The sequence below is a fragment of the Montipora foliosa genome, chromosome 1, assembly GCF_036669935.1.
Source record: "Montipora foliosa isolate CH-2021 chromosome 1, ASM3666993v2, whole genome shotgun sequence".
NCBI classification, from domain to species: domain Eukaryota; kingdom Metazoa; phylum Cnidaria; class Anthozoa; order Scleractinia; family Acroporidae; genus Montipora; species Montipora foliosa.
The window spans coordinates 18,725,500-18,732,999 of NC_090869.1; the positions used below are offsets into that span (position 1 = coordinate 18,725,500).

Below are 7,500 nucleotides of genomic sequence, written 5' to 3' on the forward strand. Positions count from 1 at the left end.
CACAAGATAAAGTTGAATTCTTTGTTTGCTTTGCTTTAAAATGCGAGCGAACAAGTGCTTTTTTAATCCGTTTGCCCAACTGGTTTTCGATGTGCCTCGATAGTGACAAGAAAGTTTTGCCCTTATATTATAAACACGTAATCGCAATGAGTTCTCGTAAAATTAGGGGGAAATTTTACTAGCTTGTGTTTTCAGAAGTTTGTTTAAAGCACCAAAAGGTAATTTAGTGTTGGAGCGGATCTTGTTTGAAGTTCGTCCTTTCTTGGTTGCATTGCCGTATTTTGCTGATTCTTGTTCCAAGCCAACCTGGCGTGTTTCAATGAAATAAATCAAAATGTGAATGATCTCGTTTTCAGAGATAAAGTACAACAACGTACATCAGTAAAACTCTGTTTTTGGCCTCGAACTGACAAACGTTTTTATCGTTTCTAATTTTAGCGAGATTTCTATTCCCTGGATATTGACAGTTGACTCCGAAATGGCTTTTCTCCTTTTCCATTCACTGGCTGAGGGTGTGCTTCTTTTCTTTTAAACTCGTACGGTTCGACAAAAATTCATTGCAAAACTGGTGAATTCCAAAGTAAATTTCACTCGAAAAACCGACATCGCACTCGTTGCTTTGTGATTCATGCGATATCGGTTTTTAGCGTAAAATTTACTATGGAATTCACTAGTTAGGCAATGAATTTTTCTACAGAAGAAAGCAAAGAAAATGATTTAATTATTAAAGCAGCAACCGGAAACATCAAAACGCGGACCATTCGAAACCTTTTATTTTCACTTACCCTACAGGCAGTAAGATTAAATAACCTGGGAGCTCCAGTTTTAGGCTTGGCTAAATCCATATATTAGCTAGTGCAGCCAGACTCGGGAATTTCGCTCGCAAGTCTTGTACCTATGGTGGCAAAATGACCCGGGGGGGGGGGGGGGTGGGGAGGGGGCAAACTGATGGTTAAATTCCTATGCCAATTCCGTTGGTTTTGTTATTGATCGCCCCCTTACCAGACGTAAGTTTCCTTATTATTTGCCAAGTTTTTCGAGAATCACCCTTATGATCACGAAAACTTGTAGTTAGATAATAGGACTGCCTAGCTTGTTTTACCCTTTCATTGACGATATTGCGTTGACTTTTAAATTGCGCCCAGACAACTGTGTCATTATATTTCATTGTTGTAATTTTCAGGATATCCCTCTCATGCATTTGTTTCTCTAACTCAGACGTACAAGAGAGCCAAAAGATCTGGATTACAAAAAAGATTGGAAAGTATACGGTGATCTGAACAATTTTTTAAAGAAAGTTTATAATTCTGCTCAGGGAAAACACTTCAACAAAATATCTGAAGATCTAATATCTTTGGGAAACCCAAATGCATTCTGGATTTTTTGTTTCCACCGTACGCAAAGGATCGAACGAACTTACACTCCATGCAACACTGAAAGCGGATGACGTTACCCTGACTGACGACTTGTGTGTTTCCGTTAAAAGATTATGGAAATTTCCCTGCATACGCTGATGTTGTGGATTCTAAATTGTCAAATATCTTTTGTAACGCAAATGAGGCTTCCCGTCTTTTGAGAAACCTAAATCCTTACAAGTCCCCGGGGCCGGACAACCTCACGCATCGGGAATTAAACGAATGCGTGATTGAAATCGATCAGTCCTTTTGTTAAGTTTCAAATAGATCATTTCTAGCTGGAGAAGTACCGTACGCCTGGAAAATAGGTAATTTGTTCCTGTCCACAAGAAGGGGTAGAAAAGATTGCAGAGAAAACTACCGTCAAATCGCATGTAAAGTTAGCGAGAAAATTGCCAAAGATCGTGTAGTAAACTTCTGGAAGGCCCAAGAACTCAAATCAGTGATTTTCTTGAAGGAAAATCAACTCTAACTCAGTTGCTGTGTTTTTTTGATGACTGGGCTTTATCAAGAAATAAATCAAGACCTCCTGAATCATCAGATGTTATATTCTTAGGTTTCTGAAAAGCGTTTGACTAGCTCCGTACCTCACTAACGGCTTTTGCTCAAATTAAAATGCCACGGGATGGAAGGTCCACTACTCCGTTGGTTCAGAAGCTTTTTGACTGACCGCAAACAACGCGTCGTTGTTCGAGGAACTTACTCATCTTGATCTTGTGTAGCATTGGGGGTCCCACAGGGCACGATCTTGGGCCCAATTTTGTTGCTATCTATGTTCTAATATATCCCCTACTTTGAGAATGTTTGCTGATGACACCAAAATATACGAAAGCTGTCAGACAAAGCAAGGGACACTGAAGTCCTACAATCTGAAAAATCTAAATGGCAACTGCGCTATAACTCTGACAAGTGCGAAGTACTACGTTTAACGCACAAACGAGATATTTCTCTCTCCATATATTCATTGGATAAGAGGCTTAAAACCGTAAAGTGCGTCAACGGACTGGGTATCATAGTCTCTTCGAATTTATCGTGGAGTGAAAATGTTAACGTGACCGTTAATAAAGCCAACAAATTGTTGGGCTTGATTCACAGAACAGTAGGCTTGTCAAATCGGGATGCATTTTCTACGTTGTACAAATCTCTTGTGCGCTCAGTTCTTGAATACGCTGCCCCGGTCTGGAATCCGTACTTATCTGAGGATATACTGGCGTTAGAAAAAGTTCAGCGAAGAGCTTCTTGGCTTGCTCTTAGGCAAAAACGTGGGGAGCCTGTGATGGAATACGAAGATCGTCTAAGGAAGCTGAAGTGGCCTACACTTGAAACGCCTTGGTTATATCTTTCTTTAGTTCATGTTACAAAATCGTTTTTAGTATAAACAAGTTAAACTTTGACGATCTCTTTGAGTTTACCAAGTGCAATTCAACTCATGCAAACCACGCGTATAAGCCATACGCTAAGCCAGCCAATTGCAATCCATATAAATACTACTGTGAAATTTTACTGTGTGACCCGGAAATTACTAAACAGACTTTTACCAAGGTTGTGACCCGCTAACTGAGTATGCAGTTGTTTGTTTTTAGGCGAATACATAAAGGTAAGTTGCCCGCTGGCGTCTCGTAATCATGAAAAATATTCACATTTATTCAAATGTTTTGTATTGTCCTTTACCGCTTGTGACAGACAATGAAAGCATTATGTTATAGCTTGAAAGTATTTATACCCTGCGATTTGAGTCGGTCCGCCGTGTAATCACGTGCAAGGTAATATGACAAAGGTGAAATGCTTGTGAAAGTTTATTGTGTATGTGGGTTTCGCTTGCAGAGCGTGCACGGTCGATTTCAAGAGAGCACTTGAGAGGTAAGATTCCTTCGGAATATTATTGAATGTGAACCCAAACTATAAGGACTATAAACCGTAGGCCCCATCTCACAAATACCTTCTATGTTCATAAGTTCCCTGTGGGACGTTAAACAATCCACACACTATTCGATAAGAGTAGGGGATGTCAGTAGTCCCCGGTGTTGTGGCTATCCTATTCTCTCCAGCAGAAGTGGCCGGCTTGGCAGTGATGTCTCTAAAACGGCTTATGGTGTGTGAGGCCACCTAAGCAGAAATAGCCATAAGCCAAAAAGGGACTTTGCCGAATGCTGGAACATGTAGATGTAGATGAAATACAAGGGAAGGAGCAATTGCAGTATTCCCCGCGTCTCTAGCTACGCGGTGCAGCCGGCAACAAGTTGTCTACGCGGCAACTCGAGTTGTCAGTTATTCTTGATAATTCACTCAAGTTCTTTGGAAAATGTCTACGCGTCTACGCGGCTATTCCGTGGTAATTTATTCATAATTTACTGAAGTTCTCTGGAAAGTGGCTACGCGTCTACGCGGATACTCCGTTTTAATTTATTTATAATTCACTCAAGTCCTTGGGAAAGTGGCTACCCGTCTACTCGGTCACTCTGTTGTACTTATTTATAATTTAGGGAAGTTACTTGAGTCCAAATAACTGTTGATAAGCACTACAATAACTGAAAGCTAAACCAGTCTGAAATATCACTCCCTGAACCTAAACTGTAGATGCAAGAGTAATAAGCCGAGTTCGATATACAGTCGAATCTGTATATAACGGCCCTATGTTAAGCGGCCACCCTCTATTAAGCGGCCAGTTTTCAAAGTCCCGACTTTTCGCTCATACAAACGTTGTATTTATTAGCTGTATTAGGCGGCCAACTCTATTATGGAGCTACGAGGCTTTATGGTCAGATTTCACGGCTCAGTTCTCTTTTCTTTGTCCGGCAAGTCTCAAGTGGATTTCCAAACAGAATAATATTCAAATTTAACAAAACGCCTTGTACGTAGCCGTATGTGAATATTGAGATATCGAACGTGGCCTATTGCAGAATTGCATTTCTGCGTAGCCATTTACAATAGCTACGCAGAATAGCTAGTGTTGCGGGGTATTCTGCAAGAGGAGTGGAAAGTATTTGTGGAGACGAATTCCACATGCTTTACGTGGCATCTTTATTACGTACGTTATCACGAATAATTTAAAGAAGCGCATATTATCAACGATAATATATCATTTGGTGTAAACAATAACACGTAAGACCCTCACTGTCACTGAACAGTCACGGCAGGGTTTTTCCCAACCAAGAAGTTATATTGTTTAATTTTGTTGCGTACGTGCAGACTTCATAGTGTTAAAAAAGAATTTTAGAAAAAAACAAGACAATATACCTAGTATCTTTACTATTAATTTTACCACCCTGTATTGATGGAAAAACCTTGTCTTTTCTATAGGAAAACTAAACAAGTTTGTATTTACATATGATGATTGAAAAATAAGAGCAATAGCACAAATCAACGTTTACTTAATTTTCTCCGTTATTTAATCATCGTCTAGAATGCCTATTGTTCTGGGACATTTTAGCTCCAGTTGATATCGTGCGTCATCATGCGTGAACGCTTGCATAGAAGATAGAGCATTGATCATTGGTTGCCAGGCCGAACGCACAACGACGTTCATTAGCTTGATGTAGGTGACAAACTAAAGAATGAAGGGAGAGCGCTGTTGTCTTATTTTTTGTGTCGTAAAATCGCACATATGAGCATATTTAGCAAGGAACATTTCACATCACGGTTAAGATTTTCCGTTTTCCTTTATAGAATAGATACTTTTTAGATTTGTTTGTTTGGACAAAAGTTATATAGAACACACAGAATGATGAACTGATGGTCAAACGAACCCTGCGCTCGCGAAATGATTGTGTTGTAAGTAAACACATTCTTCTGATTGTAGGTGTTTATCATCGCGCAGAATGCCTATTGTTCTCGGGACACTTAAGCTTCAGTTGATATCGTGCGTCATCGTGCGTGAACGCTTAGAAAGAGCATCGATTAACATGATGTAGGTGACAAACTAAACAATGAATGGAGAGCGCTATTGTCTTATCTTTTGTGTTGTAAAGTCGCACATATGAGCATATTTCGCAAGGAACATTTTACGGCACGGTTAACATTTTCCATTTTGCTTTATAGAATAGATAATTTTTAGATTTGATTGTTTGGACAAAAGTTATATAGAATACACAGAATGATGACCTGATGGTCAAATGAACCCTACGCTCGCAAAATGATTGTGTTGTAAATAAACACATCCTTCTGATTGTGAGTGTTTAGTTTTCGAAGGCGCAGACGTTACATGACGAGCTTCAATTGATAGAAGGAAAAAAAATCCATTCGGAAACATTGCGTTGAAAACTTTTGAAGTTATGGCGACGCTTTCTCTGAACATCTTTTGTCTAATAGACGATATCTATTGGTGCCCTAGCATCCCTTTGGCCTGCCAATAAACTCTCTGGGGAAACGTAGACGTCCACCTGAGAAGTATTATAAGAGCCTAGAAACTGCCGCGATAGAAAACCTGACGTTTTCGGCATCATATCAAGCTGAGCGGATAGTTGCTAAGCAAATGTGTAACCGAAGGCCTCTGTTCATGGTACAGTGGCAAGGTTACTATTACCGCAGCAAGAATACATGAGAGCCAAAAGCTCACCTATAGAGGTGTTGAAAATAGCCCACGACAGGTCCAGTACGAGTGGAAGAAGCTAGAGAGCGGACCGGACTTGTGTTTAAAAGAGGAATGAAAGCTCCACTTCAGCATGAGGAATCACTTGTGATTCGCCACGACGTGGTCCGTTTCCTGTTCCCAAACCTACCAGTACAGATCCAGTAGACACCAATGGACATCAGCGACCAAGAACTACACGATGCTGGCCTATCCCCGTACGTGGAACGGACTACCAACGCAAATCGAAGGCGAAGTCGGATCGTGCAACTGAATTTCCGATTATTACTATCTAAGTCACCTTCGTTTCCCGCGATGGCAAGAGATTATCCCGTCCTGTCGAACGCCTTTGCGTTGTCAGAAAGAAATACCTCGCTGGGGCGCAATGAAGGCTCTGAAAAGAGCTCATGGTCCGAAGCGATTCGATCAGTCATTCTTAACAAAACCTTTTCCAATCTACAAAATTATTCAATGAAAACAAATCCTCGAATCAACAATTCATTATTTCATCTGCTTAGCTTAAGTTTTCTTGAATAAGTTAATAAGTTGAATAAGTTAAGTTTTCTTGAATAAACAGTTAGCATTATAACATGTATGATCTTTCTTGAGGTGAATATACTTTACAGTAAAATAATTCGCGCGTTACGCTCTTTAATCGCAATTGCACCCTTTTGTTCGTTTAAACTTGCAACAAATTGATTGTTGAGATCTTTCAACAAAAAATCATTTGATATCTCTAATTTTGACGGCTGCAAGTTTGAAACAAATATGGAGACTCTTTAGATTATTTTCCATTAAAGAGCGGAAAACTCGACTCGCAAACTAGTCGCAAATACGAACAAAATCTCATTACAGTAAAGTCATCAAAAACTAATCTTTCCATCAAATAGTGCGTAAAAAATACGTAAACGCCAACAGTCGTCTTGTTTCCAAAGTGTTTTCTTGCTTTAAGGTATGTCAGGTATGCAACTTATATGATTCATGTTATTTCGTTGGTTTGCATTTTTACGTGGAATGCCCTAAGGCAGACCACGTTCAAAATTCGCTTGTGTGTCGTTTTCATAATGGTCAGATATGGTAATTAGCCAAGTGCCTGTCACGAAGCTCTTGGCTTGATCCTGTCATTGTACAGTAGGACATATACAAATGCATGTCTCTTTTTATTTTCTTGCGAACGGTAATGAGAAAAGCTAGTCGCTAGTGCCCATGAAAACGCTTGAAATTGCAAAGGTCGATTCTTGTCACACTTAACCTTCCTTTAATAGCGCTTTTACCACGTCCCTCTGAGATTCTCAGTTGGCTTCAGGGATCCGTGACATTTGCAGCCAACCTGCACATTTTACACAAACAGCAGCATCCTACGTAAACGCCACGAGGCGTCTTGTTACACGTTTATTGCCGTGATCTTATCATAAAGATCTCGGTAATCGTATTTTAATAAAAAGCTCGAAGATATTTTAATTGTTTTGTAATCTACACCGATTTCCCTCGAGACTGAAATCAAAACCCATCGACCAT

At 39.9% G+C, this 7,500-nt stretch overlaps 1 protein-coding gene across 4 annotated transcripts in view; it reads left to right on the forward strand.

Annotated features, from left to right (window-relative positions):
• LOC137991972 (uncharacterized) overlaps positions 1 to 7,500 on the forward strand; it is a 66,637-nt gene that overhangs the window by 24,426 nt on the left and 34,711 nt on the right. For 2 of the 4 annotated variants that reach the window (XM_068836991.1, XM_068837064.1), the window contains exon 1: positions 3,193 to 3,275. The exons of 1 other annotated variant lie outside the window; for it this stretch is intronic. The gene's annotated coding sequence lies outside the window, so the exon portion shown is untranslated. Of the gene's footprint in view, positions 1 to 3,192; positions 3,276 to 7,500 lie in introns of those variants that run through there. One more of the 4 variants, XM_068837047.1, reaches the window with a different exon arrangement.